The following is a 15,528-nucleotide window of genomic DNA, read 5'->3' as shown; positions in this document are numbered from 1 at the left end:
CAAAGTGCTGGGATTACAGGTGTGAGCAACCGCGCCCGGCCACATTCTTGTTTTAAGTCACTTAGCTTGTGGTACTTTGTGATGGCAGGCCTACAAAACAAATGCAGTAGTCATGACCGCAATTCACCTCCTAAACATTGCTGTCCCCTAGACTCATAGCCGGTTGCTGGAGAGATATTGGTGGCTGGAAGATTTAAAATGAGGCCACACGGCCGGGCGTGGTGGCTCAAGCCTGTAATCCCAGCACTTTGGGAGGCCGAGACGGGCAGATCACGAGGTCAGGAGATCGAGACCATCCTGGCTAACATGGTGAAACCCCGTCTCTACTAAAAATACAAAAAAACTAGCCGGGCGAGGTGGCGGGCGCCTGTAGTCCCAGCTACTCAGGAGGCTGAGGCAGGAGAATGGCGTGAACCCGGGAGGCGGAGCTTGCAGTGAGCAGAGATTGAGCCACTGCACTCCAGTCTGGGCGACAGAGCGAGACTCCGCCTCAAAAAAAAAAAAATAAATAAAATAAAATAAAATAAAATAAAATGAGGCCACACCACAGGAATCTGCTGACTGATTTATTTCCAGCAGCCAGTTTGAGAGACAGAGAAGCCCGAACCTCTGCAGTAGCCTCAACCTGGATGCTTAAACACTGACTATTTTTGAGACAAGATCTCACTCTCACCCAGGCTGGAGTGCAATGGCACAACAATTGGGGCTCACTGCAGCATCAACCTCCCAGGCTCAAGTGATCCTCCTGCCTCAGCCTCCCAAGTAGCTGGAATCACAGGCATACACCATCATGCCCAGCTAACTTTTTGGTGTTTTTGTAGAGATGGAGTTTCTCCATGTTGCCCAGGCTGGTCTCGAACTCCTGAGTGCAAGTGATCAGCCCACCTCAACGTCCCAAAGTGCTGGGATTATAGCCACCTTACCTGACCACTTTGAAGTATTTATACAAAGTCAAGACTTGTCTTTTCTTGTGGGATTTATTTGAATATAGTAATTAAGCTGCCTTTTTCCAAGGCTGAGGGAAAGGAAAAGAGAATTCCAGTGCAGAAAGTAGATAAAATTGAGAATCTTCTGTCCCTGCTACTCAATCAAGGCTAGGCAGGGTCCCTCTATTGATTTTTCCCCTTTATCCTCAGTCCTCACTCATTCTTCCCCTGCCTCCCAGTCTTCACCTACTCTATGTGTCCTGTAAATCCTTGGAGACGTGTTTCTTCTAAAATACATCATTTTGTGAGTGTATTCTTAATTGATGTGAGTGTAGTACTGTGACAGTGAATGAAAACCCTGCAAATGGGGAGAAACTTAGGCTATATATTCAGACCTTGCTCCGCTGGGCACAGTGACTCACACCTGTAATCCCCACAGTTTGGGAGGCTGAGGAGGGTGGATCATCGGCGGCCAGGAGTTTGTGAGACCAGCCTGGCCAACATGGTGAAACCCCATTTTTCCTAATACAAAAATTAGCCAGGCATAGTGGTGTGTGCCTGTAATCCCAGCTGCTCAGGAGGCTGAGGCAGGAGAATTGCTTGAACCCAGGAAGTGGAAGTTGCAGTGAGCCAAGATTGCGCCACAGCACTTCAGCCTGGGCGATAGAGTGACACTCGGTCTCAAAAACAAATGGCCAAGTGTGGTGGCTCACACCTGTAATCCCAGCACTTTGGGAGGCTGAGGCATGTGGATCACCTGAGGTCAGGAGTTCGAGACCAGCCTGACCAACATGGAGAAACCCTGTCTACTAAAAAATACAAAATTAGCCGGGCATGGTGGTGTATGCCTGTAATCCCAGCTACTTGGGAGGCTAAGGCAGGAGAATCGCTTGAACCCAGGAGGCAGAGGTTGCAGTGAGCTGAGATCAAGCCCTTGCATTCCAGCCTAGGCAACAAGAGCGAAACTCTGTCTCAAAAACAAACAAAAACAAATAGTTCAGACCTTGCTCCGGCAAAGGAGGCAGCCACCATCACTAGTGTTTGACAAAGACTCAGAGGCAGAGGTAGTCGGGGGGAGCAAAAAAGCTTCATAGTGAAATAAAAAGGGATGGCCTCAGGTATGTTTGTCCTCTGGAAGTTGTTGGCATGGAGAGGCTAACTAGAAGCAGGACTTCTTATGTGATGGCTTTGAGGAGCATATCTGTTTTTTTCTGCTTGGTCCTGAGTTTGGAGCAAAAATAGGGAAATTGGCCGTCGCTGACCAACTGTGACCATTCTGGGCCAATTGCCGCAAAGGTTGTGGTTTTTCTCCCCCAGTGATTACTGCAGAAGTTGTTGGTCAGAGTTCTGTTGTATGCTTTGACCATTGTCTGCTTGTATATTCAGTCTCTTCCACCTGAAGGCCTAGGATGAAATTTGTATTTCCATGTATCCTCCCTTGCATTCTCATTTTTACCTTCACAAAACCGTATCCCTTTGTTTTAATTTGTATTTCTCTGATTAGTAAAGTTGAGAATCTCTCCATATATTTTTCAGCCATTTAGAGTTTGTCTTTTGTGAATTGCTGATTAGTATCTTTTTTTGTTTGTTAATTTGTTTTTGAGATGGAGTCTTAACGCTGTCACCCAGGCTGGAGTGCAGTGGCATGACCTTGGCTCACCGCAACCTCCGCCTCCCGGGTTCATGCAATTCTACTGCCTCAGCCTTCCTAATAGCTGGGATTACAGGTGCCTGCAACCATGCCCAGCTAATTTTTTTTTTCTTCTTTTTTGAGACAGAGTCTGGCTCTGTTGCCCAGGCTGGAGTGCAGAGGCATGATCTCAGCTCACTGCAACCTCTGCCTCCCGGTTTCAAGCGATCCTCCTGCCTCAGCCCCCCAGTAGCTGGGATTATAGGCACGTGCCACCATGCCCGGATAATTTTTGTATTTTTAGTAGGGACAGGGTTTCGCCATGTTGGCCAGGCTGGTCTCAAACTCCTGACCTCAGGTGATCTGCCCGCCTTGGTCTCCCAAAGTGCTGGGATTATAGGCATGAGCCACCATCAATGTTCTTTCATCAATTTAAAAAAAACAAACAAACAACTCTCTTTATTGCTATTTTGCAGAAGTTCCTCATATATCTGGGTAGTAATCCCATATTGTTTTTATTGTTTTTATTTTACCTTTCTTTTTTTCTGAGACGGAATCTCGCTCTGTTGCCCAGGCTGGGATGCAGTGGTGGGATCTCGGTTCACTGCAACCTCCGCCTCCTCGGTTCAAGCAATTCTCCTGCCTCAGCCTCCTGAGTAGCTGGGATTACAGGCGTGTGTCATCAGGCCCGACTGATTTTTGTATTTTTAGTAGAGATTCACCATGTTAGCCAGGCTGATCTCAAACTCTTGACCTTGTGATCCACCCACCTTGGCCTCCCAAAGTGCTGTGATTAGATGTGTGAGCCACTGAGATCAATTATCTTTTTTTTTTTTTTTTTTTTTTTGAGACGGAGTCTCGCTCTGTCACCCAGGCTGGAGTGCTGTGGCCGGATCTCAGCTCACTGCAAGCTCCGCCTCCCGGGTTCACGCCATTCTCCTGTCTCAGCCTCCCGAGTAGCTGGGACTATAGGCGCCGCCACGTCGCCCGGCTAGTTTTTTGTAGTTTTTAGTAGAGACGGGGTTTCACCGTGTTAGCCAGGATGGTCTCGATCTCCTGACCTCGTGATCTGCCCGTCTCGGCCTCCCAAAGTGCTGGGATTACAGGCTTGAGCCACCGCGCCCGGCCTTTTTTTTTTTTTTTTTTTTTTGAAACAGAGTCTTACTCTGTTGCCAGGCTGGAGTGCAGTGGCACTATCTAGGCTCACTGCAACCTCTGCCTGTTGGGTTCAAGCGATTCTGCAACAGGCTTGTGCCACCATGCCTGGCTCATTTTTTGTATTTTTAGTAGAGATGGGGTTTCACCCTGTTGGCCAGGATGGTCTCGAACTCCAGACCTGGTGAGCCACCCACCTCAGTCTCCCAAAGTGCTGGGATTACAGATGTGAATCACCGCGCAAGGCCCCAGTCAATGATCTTAAATTCCAAATGGTTCATCTGTGTTTTGCAAACTGAATTTATTTGTATTTTCGTGTACTGCCTTCAGGTGTTTTTTTTTTTAATTTTATTTTTAATTGTGGTTGCAATCACATAAGATTTAACTTGACATCCTAAACTTGTTTTTTTTTTTTTTTGGACAGAGTCTTGCTCTGTTGCCCAGGCTGGAGTGCAGGGGCGAGATCTTGGCTCACTGCAAGCTCCGCCTCCCAGGTTCATGCCATTGTCCTGCCTCAGCCTCCCAAGTAGCTGGGACTACAGGCACCTGCCACCACACCCAGCTAATTTTTTGTATTTTAGTAGAGACAGGGTTTCACCGTGTTAGCCAGGATGGTCTGGATCTCCTGACCTTGTGACCCACCACCTCGGCCTCCCAAGGTGCTGGGATTACAGGTGTGAGCCACCACGCCTGGCCAACATCTTAAACATTTTACGTGTACAGTTTAGTAGTGTGCTAAGTATATTCATATTATTGTGCAACAAATCTCTACAACTTTTTCATCTTGCAAAACCAAAACTCTATGCCCACTAAGCACTAATTCCTCCTTCCCCCTACTTCTAGCAATCACCTTTTTACTTTGTTTCTATGATTTTTTTTTTTTTTTTTTTTTTTTTTTTGGGACAGGATCGCACTCTGTCGCCCAGACTGGAGTTCACTGGCATGATCTCAGCTCACCGCAACCTCCGTCTCCTGGGTTCAAGCGATTCTCCTGCCTCAGCCTCCTGAGTAGCAGGGAATTACAGCCTCATGCCGCTACTGCCCAGCTAATTTTTATATTTTTAGTAGAGACGGGGTTTCACCATGTTGGCCAGGCTGGTCTTGAACTCCTGACCTCAAATGATCCGCCTGCCTCAGCCTCCCAAAGTGCTGGGATTATAGGTGTGAGCCACCGTACCCGGCCTGTTTCTGTGATTTTTTGACTATTCCAGATACCTGATATGAATGGACAGATACAGTATTTGTCCTTGTGCGACTGGCTTATTTCACTCAGTATGACGTCCTCAAGGTTCAGCCATCTTGTAGCATGTGAAAGAATCTTCCTTTAAAAAGTCTGCATAATATTCCATTGTATGTTTTTACCACATCTTCATGTACTCACCCTTAGATGGATTTTTTTGTGGTTTTCACCTCTTGGATATTTTGAATAATGCTGTAATGAACATGGATGTGTTAATATCTTTTTGAATTCTTGCCCAAAAAAGGAATTGCTGGATCGTATGGTTTTGTTTTGTTTGTTTATTTATTTTTATTATTATTATTATTTTTTTGAGATGGAGTCTCGCTCTAACGCCCGGGCTGGAGTGCAGTGGCCCGATCTCAGCTCACTGCAAGCTCTGCCTCCCGGGTTTACGCCATTCTCCTGCCTCAGCCTCCTGAGTAGCTGGGACTACAGGCGCCCGCCACCTCGCCCGGCTAGCTTTTTGTATTTTTTAGTAGAGACGGGGTTTCACCGTGTTAGCCAGGATGGTCTCGATTTCCTGACCTCGTGATCCGCCCGTCTCGGCCTCCCAAAGTGCTGGGATTACAGGCTTGAGCCACTACGCCCGGCCTGTTTGTTTATTTTTTGAGACAGAGTTTTACTCTTGTTGCCCAGACTGGAGTGCACTGGCGATCTCAGCTCACTGCAACCTCTGCCTTCCAGGTTCAAGCGATTCTCCTGCCTCAGCTTCCCAAGTAGTTGGGATTACAGGCGCCTGCCACCATGCCCAGCTAATTTTTTTGTATTTTTAGTAGAGACGGAGTTTCACTATGTTGGTCAGGCTGGTCTTGAACTCCTGACCTCAGGCAATCCACCCACCTCAGCTTCCCAAAGTGCCGGGATTTTACAGACATGAGCCACCCTGCCCGGCCCAGATCATATGGTAATTCTACTTTTAATTTTTTTTTTTTTTTTTTTTTGAGACAGAGTATTGCTTTGTCACCAAGGCTGGAGTGTAGTAGCATCATCACAGCTCACTGCAGCCTTGGCCTCCTGGGCTCAAGTGATCCTCCCACCTCAGCTTCTCAAGGTACTGGGATTTCAGGCATGAGCCACTGCATCCAGCCTATTTTTAGTTTTTTGAGGAACTTCCTTATGGTTTTTTACAGCAGTCACACCATTTTACATTCCCATCTGCTACCAGGTTTGTAAAGAAATATAAACATCCTAGGGACTTAGAAGCTCCCAGCCTGCATGTGTCCTTGTCTTTTTTTTTTTCTTGAGATGGAGTCTGGCTCTGTCGCCCAGGCTGGAGTGCAATGGCACATTCTTGGCTCACTGCAACTTCCTCCTCCCGGGTTCAAGGGATTCTCCCGCCCCAGCCTCCCCAGTAACTGGGACTACAGGCGCACGCCATATTGCCCAGCTAATTTTTGTATTTTTACTAGAGATGAGATTTCACCATGTTGGCCAGGCTGGTCCTGAACTCCTGACCTCAAGTGATCCGCCTGCCTTGGCCTCCCAAAGTCCTAGGATTACAGGCGTGAGCCACTGCACCCGGCCGTGACCTTGTCTTTACAGACAGCATAGGAAGAGAGTTAGAGGGTACCTGTAGATCACCAAATTCTTTGCAGCCACCATGCCTGGCCTGAAAGGAGACTTCTTAAGGTTGGTGGTAACTGAATCAAGCCCTGAAGGATCCTAGAAGCTACCTCAACAAGGGCAGGAAAAAGGGCTTCCAGGTAGAAAGAATAGCCTGCAGCACGCGGTGGCTCACACCCATAATCCCAGCACTTTGGGAGGCCGAGGCGGGCGGATCAAGAAGTCAGGAGTTAAAGATCAGCTTGACCAACATGGTGAAACCCCGTCTCTACTAAAAATGCAAAAATTAGCCGGGTATCGTGGCGAGTGCCTGTAGTCCCAGCTACCTGGCAGGCTGAGGTAGGAGAACTGCTTGAACCCGGGAGGCAGAGGTCGTAGTGAGCTGAGATCACATCACTGCACTTCAGCCTGGGTGACAGAGTAAGACTCTGTCTCAAAAAAAAAAAAAGAAAAGAAAAGAAAAAGAAAGAATAGCCTGAAAAAACTTAGAGGAAAGAGGACTTTTTTTTTTTTAGACGGAGTTTCACTCTTTCACACAAGCTGAAGTGGAACGATCTTGGCTCACTGCAACCTACACCCTCTCCACCCCCTCCAGGTTCAAGCAATTCTGCTGCCTCAGCCTCCTGAGTGACTGGGATTACAGGCATGTGCCACTACACCAGTTAATTTTTTTTTTTTTTTTTTTTTTTTGAGACGGAGTCTCGCTCTGTTGCCCGGACTGGAGTGCAGTGGCTGGATCTCAGCTCACTGCAAGCTCCGCCTCCCGGGTTTACGCCATTCTCCTGCCTCAGCCTCCCGAGTAGCTGGGACTACAGGTGCCCGCCACCTCGCCCGGCTAGTTTTTTGTATTTTTTAGTAGAGACGGGGTTTCACCGTGTTAGCCAGGATGGTCTCGATCTCCTGACCTCGTGATCCGCCCGTCTCGGCCTCCCAAAGTGCTGGGATTACAAGCTTGAGCCACCGCGCCCGGCCAACACCAGTTAATTTTTGTATTTTTAGTAGAGAGGGAGTTTCATCATGTTGGCCAGGCTGGTCTCAAACTCCTGACCTCATGTGATCTATCTGCCTCGGCCTTCCGAAGTGCTAGGATTGCACGCGTGAGCTACTGTGCCCGGCCAGAGAGAGGATTTGACTCATGCAGAGAATTATTTCTCTTTTAGTATGGCTGGGGCTTAGAGATATTTAAAAATCCGTATTTTTGACTTCTCTATTGTTGGTTTTTAAATGACGCTATGCAGACATTCAAGTTTTTTTGTATGGTAGTGTAAAAACTGGGCAGCAAAACTCCAGGCTGTAGGGATTGTGATATCAATCTCTCTTTTCACGGCAACCATGGAGGATGTGAACTCAATACTGGTGGCCCGAATGCTTTATGCCAAGAGAGACTTTCCTTGACTTGATAGAGTTTATGGTCTTAGTGGGAAAACTAGACATTAAAGAATGTTAAGGCTTATGAGTTATATGAAAGGGGCAATACTGTGTTCTCTGAAAACCTGAGAAAGGACTGAGGAGCCTCACACTTCAGATGAGACATTGAAGAAGTCTAGAGATGTTATTATACAGTAGGCACACCCAAGTCTATAAACAAATAGGGATACTTCAGTTATTTGCTTAACTTGCATAAGAATATGAAAAGTAGGCTGGGCACGGTGGCTCACACCTGTAGTCCCAGCACTGTGGGAGGCCGAGGCAAGTGGATTACCTGAGGTCGGGAGTTCATTACAAGCCTGACCAACATGGAGAAAGACTGTCTCTACTAAAAATACAAAATTAGCCAGGTATAGTGGTGCATGCCTATAATCCCAGCTACTTGGGAAGCTGAGGCGGGAGAATCGCTTGAAACCGGGAGGTGGAGATGGCAGTGAGCCAAGATCGTGTGCTACTGCACTGCAGCCTGGATGACAGAGTGAGACTCCGTCTCAAATAATAATAATAATAATAATAATAAGCAATTCAAGCTGCTAAAAGTCATTTATTTATTTATTTATGTTTTGAGACAGAGTCTCGTTCTGTTGTCCAGGCTGGAATTCAATGGTGTGATCTCGGCTCTTTGCAAACTTCACCTCCCGGGTTCAAGCAATTCTTGGGCCTCAGCCTCCCTAGTAGCTGGGATTACAGGTGCTGGACAATTTTTTTGTATTTTTAGTAGAGATGGGGTTTTGCCATGTTGGCCAAGCAGGTCTCGAACTCCTGACCCCAGGTGATCCGTCCAAAACTTGGCCTCCCAAAGTGTTGGGATTACAGGTGTGAGCCACTGTGCCTGGCCAATTTTTAAATTAAATCTTTCCTCTAAAATAACCTTTGGACATTGCAGTTACTTTGTTTCTAATCACCATATATACAAATACAAATTTTTATGAATAAGAATTTCCTTTATTTAGTCCTACCCTCCTTCCCCACCCCACCCTTATGATAGGACAGGCTAGCAGGTCTGGAATTAATAGACCAAAGGGTCTGCTCATTTTATGACTTGTGCTAAATATTATCCATATTGCTTTCAAAATCAGAGTTAGTGATTTATACTGTCTCAACTGAGAGAGCTGGCTTTTTGCCTCTCCCTGCCAACAAGGGGCATACTTTAAAATATATTTTAATGGAGAAAAAATGGTACCTTGTGATGCTCAATGTTGACTTCTAGTGTGATTAGAACACCTCTGTTTGTATTTCTTTCATTGTACTGCACTCATCTATCTACATGCAGATTGGGATTTTACTTTTGTATCTCTTTTTTTTTGAGAAGGAGTTTCACTCTTGTCCCCCAGGCTGGTGTGCAATGGCACAATCTCACTGCAACCTCTGCCTCCTGGGTTCAAACGATTCTCCTGCCTCAGCCTCTCAAGTAGCTGGGATTACAGGCATGCACCACTACACCTGGCTAATTTTTGCATTTTTAGTAGAGACGGTTTCACCATGTTGGCCAGGCTGATCTTTAACTCCTGGCCTTAAGTGATCTGCCCGCCTTCACCTCCCAAAGTGCTGGGATTACAGGCGTGAGCCACCATGCCTGGCCGAATTTTGTATCCTTAAATGTGCTTTATGCTGGGTGTGGTGGCTCACGCTTATAATCCCAGCACTTTGCAAGGCTGCAGCAGGAGGATTGCTTGAGCTTCGGAGTTTGAGACCAGCCTAGGCAACATAGTGAGACCCTATCTCCACAATAAATTACAAAATTTGGCCAGGTGTGGTGGTGTGCGCCTGTAGTCCTAGCTACTCGAGAGGCTGAGGTAGGAGGATTGTATGAGCCTGGGAGGTCGAGGCTGCAGTGAGCTGTGATCAAACCACTGCACTACAGCCTGGGTGATGAAGTGCACCCTGTCTCAAAAAAAGAAAAATAAGGCCAGGCATGGTGGCTCACGTCTGTAGTCCCAACACTTTGGGAGACCGAGGCAGACAGATCACCTGAGGTCGGGAGTTCGAGATCAATCTGGCTAACATGGTGAAACCCGGTCTCTACTAAATATACAAAATTAGCTGAGTGTGGTGACGCACACTTGTTATCCTAGCTACTCAGGCTGAGGCAGGAGAATCGCTTGAATCTGGGAGGCGGAGGTCACAGTAAGCTGGGATTACGCCACTGCTCTCCAACCTGGGCAACAGAGTAAGACTCCAACTCCAACTCCAAAAAAAAAAAAAATGTGATTTATCTTATTTTTTTACAGGGCTAAAGAACTGGCCCTGTAAAAGATACACCCACCGTATCTTTTATTCCCTCTAATGTCATGTTTTCAACTTTTTCTTTCATTGGCTTTAATTCATTTTTTATTCATTTGTATGAAGTGTCTTTTATTATATCTGCTTGGGGTTTCTTTTTTTTTTCTTTTTTCTTTTTGGAGACGGAGTCTCACTCTGTCACCCAGGCTGGTGTACAGTGGCATGATCTCGGCTCACTGCAACCTCTGCCTCCCAGGTTCAAGCACTTCTCCTGCCTCAGCCTCCTGAGTAGCTGGGATTACAGGCACCCACCACCATGCCCAGCTAATTTTTTTTTTTATTTACAGTGTTTCACTATGTTGGTCAGGCTGGTCTCAAGCTCCTGACTTCAGGCAATCCTCCCAAAGTGCTGGGATTACAGGCGTGAGCCACTGTGCCCAGCCTCATTTATTTTTAAAAGTTATAAAAATGGAATTAAATGAGAAGGCAAACATCAGACAAGATGATGATGGTTAAAATTTACGGGAAAAAATAAGACTCCATGAAAAAGATACAAACCAGCCCTTTTTATCTTTAATTAAATACAAAATACAAACAAATTCTTTTAACATTTATTTTTTTATTTTATTTTATTTTATTTTTTTTTTTTGAGACAAAGTCTGGCTCTGTCACCTAGGCTGGAGTGCAGTGGCGCAATCTTGGCTCACAACAACCTCCGCCTCCCCATGCTTAAGCCTCCTCCTGCCTCCCAAATAGCTGAGACTACAGGCGTGTGCCATCACACCCAGGTAATTTTTGTACTTTTTGTAGAGATGAGGTTTTGTCATGTTGCCCAGGCTGGTCTCGAACTCCTGGGTTCAAGGGATTCACTTGCCTTGGCCTCCCAAAGTGCTGGGATTACAGGCATGAGCCACTGCGCCCAGCTACTTTTATTTACTTTTAGTTAGAGGTAAAAAGAGAATAAAAGTGGCCAGGCACAGTGGCTCATGCCTGTAATCCCAGCACTTTGGGAGGCCAATGTGGGGAGATTACTTGACCCCAGGAGTTTGAGACTTGCCTGGGCAACATAATGAGACTCTGTCTCTATTTAAAAAAATAAATATAAAGGAGCAAGATAAAGAACTACCCGTAAATATGTATTAAGAGATTGTTATGGACTCAATGTTTGTGTCCCCTCAAAATTCATATGCTATAGCTCTAACCTCCAATGTGAGGTATTTGGAGGTGGGGCCTTTAAGAAGTACTTAGGTTTTGATCAGGCCATGATCCTGGAGGCCTCACAATGGATTATTTTCCTTATAAGAGGAAGGACAGAGAGTTCTGTCTTCATGAGCACACATCAAAGAAAGGCCATGTGACCATACAGTGAGATGTCAGCTGTCTGCAAGCCAAGAAGAGGGCCCCACCAGAACCTCACCATGTTGGCATCCTGATTTCAGACTTCCAGCCTCCAGAACGGTGAGAAGATAACTGCCTGTTGTTTAAGCCACCCAGTCTATGATACATTCTTAAAGCAGCCTGAGGTGACTAAGGGTATAGAAATGTTATTTCTAGGAATGGGTATAGAAATGTTATTGAAATGTATTTTCTTTTCTTTTTTTTTTTTTTGAGACAGAGTCTTGCACTGTCACCCAGGCTGGAGTGCAGTGGCGCGATCTCGGCTCACTGCAAACTCCATCTCCCAGGTTCAAGCAATTCTCCTGCCTCAGCCTCCCAAATAGCTGGGATTACAGGCATGGTCTTGAACTCCTGACCCCAGGTGATCCACCTGCCTCAGCCTCCCAAAGTGCTTGGATCACAGGCGTAAGCCACCACGCCCAACCAGTTTCTCTCCTCTCTTAATGCTTAGGAGTCATGTGGCCAAAGGTCACAAAATTTGTGATTTCCCCAATTGTTCCTATAGATAACATCACTATTGTATAACCTAGATTGGTCTTTTGAGATGTTTTTGCAGACTTTTCACATTCTTGCAATTGATTGATTCCACCTTGTGATTCATGACTCAACCAGTCATGTGGCCCCCCACCCAGAAGGGGACTCAGAGTATATGAACATGATTTTTTGTCTCTCTATGATTGCATCCCCAACCAGTCAGCAACACTCATTCCTTTGTCTCCTGCCCTCCAAACTATCCTTGAGAAACCCTAATCTCTGAATATTTTTGGCAACTGATTTGAATGATGACCCCAGTTCTTCCATGTGGCTGGCCTTGCATTAATTAAACTCTTTGTGTACTCCTATACCACAGTCTCAGTGAATTAGTTTTGTCTGTGTAGTGGCCAGGAAGAACCTGTTGGGTGATTACAATTTCACATGTGACTCTTTCAAATACTGAAACGACAGATTTTTTTTTTTTTGAGGCGGAGTCTTGCTCTGTCGCCCAGGCTGGAGTGCAGTGGCCGGATCTCAGCTCACTGCAAGCTCCGCCTCCCGGGTTCCCGCCATTCTCCTGCCTCAGCCTCCCAAGTAGCTGGGACTACAGGCGCCCGCCACCTCGCCCGGCTAGTTTTTTGTATTTTTTTTTTTTAGTAGAGACGGGGTTTCACTGTGTTCGCCAGGATGGTCTCGATCTCCTGACCTTGTGATCCGCCCGTCTCGGCCTCCCAAAGTGCTGGGATTACAGGCTTGAGCCACCGCGCCCGGCCGACAGATGTTTTTTATGCTGTTTAAACTGTTCAAGAGAATAGAAAAATAAAGGAAATAACTCATTTTACAAAATCAAAGAAATCACTAACCTAAGAAGCTAATAAAAACAAAACTGCAGACCAATTTTACTTGTGAAAAGAAAAAGATGATAAAAAGGAGAAAAAGGTTTGGAAAAAAAAGAATAAATATATACATATATACTGAGAAATAAAAATAAAATTCCAAACCCTTAACTGACTGAATGGACCCCCTGTTGACCAAGAATACCCCGCAGAAACCTTGGAAGCTGAATTCACAGCCATGATGAAATGGGAGATTGGACTCACCTCATTACCCATACCTCTCCCCTTGCTGAAAGTCATTACATTTTCTTGCCTGAGGGCTAAACAGAAACTAGCCCTTTCAAGAGACTACTAGCTTATCTGCCCAGGTACAGAACAAAGACAAGATGAAATAATCCTTCTCCATCCATTCCTGAGATAAGACGAGACTGATGGTTCCTTCACCCTACCTGAGATATCTGCTTCCTCTGTTCCCTTTTTCTTCAAAAGTTCACCTTATGTAAAATATAGATTTACTGGGGACTCATTAAAGTCTCACAAGTATGTAATCATTTGTCTCACTGCCGGCCTTCCCCACCTTTAAGGAAAATATATAAATACTAAACCTCCTGAGAAACCTTTTTGTTAAAAACAGCCACATATGCTTCTGTGACTCAAGTTTTTCACAGATGCACTCTCAAGCTGGTTCAGTAAACCTCAATGATTTGAGACGAATGCCTCAATTTCTCATTTTGGTTATCAATACGAACCACATATAAAGTATATATATCAAATTGAACTAGCAATACATTAAAATAATAATACACAGGCCAGGCACAGTGGCTCACACCTGTAAACCCAGCACTTTGGGAGGCCAAGGTGGGCAGATCACCTGAGGTCAGGAGTTTGATACCAGCCTGACCAACATGGGATCTCAATTCACTGCAACCTCTGCCTCCCAGGTTGAAGCAATTCTCCTGCCTCAGCCCCCCAAGTAGCTGGGATTATAGGTGTGCACCACCGCACCTGGCTAATTTTTGTATTTTTGCTAGAGACGGGGGTTTCACCATGTTGGCCAGGCTGGTCTCGAACTCCTGACCTCAGGCAATCCTCCCGCCTCAGCCTTTCAAAGTGCTGGGATTACAGGCGTGAGCCACTGTGCCCGGCCTTATCTATATTTTCTATATATATTGAGCAAGTTTCCCTTTATCATTTCTAATTTTTTTTAATTTTCTGCTTTTTTCTCTTGTTTAGTTTAGCTGCTGACACCCATACTATTTAGTAATCCAGTTTTTAGATTTATATATTCAGTTTTTGTGTTTTTTAGTCATTCAGTTCTGATTTTAGCCTTATTTCTTCTACTTTCTTTGATTCTATTTATTGATTTTTTTTTTAACTTGAAAGAGATGAGTTTTCATGTGTTTTTTTCTTTTCTTTTCTTTTTTGAGACAGAGTTTCGCTCTTGTTGCCCAGGCTGGAGTGCAATGGTGCCATCTCGGCTCACCCAACCTCCGCCTCCCCGGTTCAAGCGATTCCCGAGTAGCAGCTGGAATTACAGGCGTGCACCACCATGTCCAGCTAATTTTTGTATTTTTAGTAGAGACGGGGTTTCTCCATGTTGGTCAGGATGGTCTTGAACTCCTGACCTCAAGTGATTCACCCGCCTCGGTCTCCCAAAGTTCTGGGATTAGGATTACAGGCATGAGCCACCGCGCACAGCCCATGTGTTTTTTTTTGTTTTGTTTTCTTTTGTTTTGAGATGGAGTCCTGCTCTGTTGCCCAGGCTGGAGTGCAGTGGCGCAGTCTCGCCTCACTGCAGCCTTTCAAGCAATTCTCCTGCCTCAGCCTCCCGAGTAGCTGGGAAGCCTTCCTAGTAGCTGGGATTACAGGCGCATGCCGCCACGCCCGGTTAATTGTATTTTTAGTAGAGACAGAATTTCACCGTGTTAGCCAGGATGGTCTCGATCACCTGACCTCGTGATCCTCCCGCCTCGGCCTCCCAAAGTGCTGGGATTACAGGCTTCAGCCACCGCGCCCGGCATGGGATGAGTTTTATTTAAGGCAGGATGCCATGACCTCAGAAGGGGTTCAGTAGACGCCAGCACCATGGGGTCAGATGCATTGAGCAGGGTACTCCTGCAAGATCAGTACTGGCCCAGTGGGGTGGCTCATGTCTGTAATCCTAGCACTTTGGGAGGTCGAGGCAGGCGGATGACTTGAGGCCAGGAGTTCGAGACCAGCCTGGCCAACATGGCGAAACCTCATCTCTACTAAAAATACAAAAATTACCTGGCCGTGGTGGTGGATGCCTGTAATCCTAGCTGCTCTGGAGGCTGAGGCACGAGATTCGCTTGAACTCGGGATGTGGAGGTTGCAGTGAGCCAAGATTGTGCCACTGGACTCCAGTCTGGGCAACAGACCAAGACTCTGTCTCAAAAAACAAAGCTAAACAGGCTGGGGCGCAGTGGCTTAAGCCCGTAATCCTAGCACTTTGGGAGGCCAAGCGGGGCGGATTGCCTGAGCTCAGGAGTTGGAGACCAGTCTGGGCAAAAACTCCATCTCTACTAAAATACACATACAAAAAAAACAATGAGCAGTATGTGGTGGCGTGCACTTGTAGTCCCAGCTGCTCAGGAGGCTGAGGCAGGAGAATTGCTTGAACCTAGGAGGCGGAGG

Source organism: Rhinopithecus roxellana, chromosome 12 (genome assembly GCF_007565055.1).
Source record: "Rhinopithecus roxellana isolate Shanxi Qingling chromosome 12, ASM756505v1, whole genome shotgun sequence".
In the NCBI taxonomy this organism is placed as follows: domain Eukaryota; kingdom Metazoa; phylum Chordata; class Mammalia; order Primates; family Cercopithecidae; genus Rhinopithecus; species Rhinopithecus roxellana.
Note: the sequence above shows the minus strand (reverse complement) of the source record.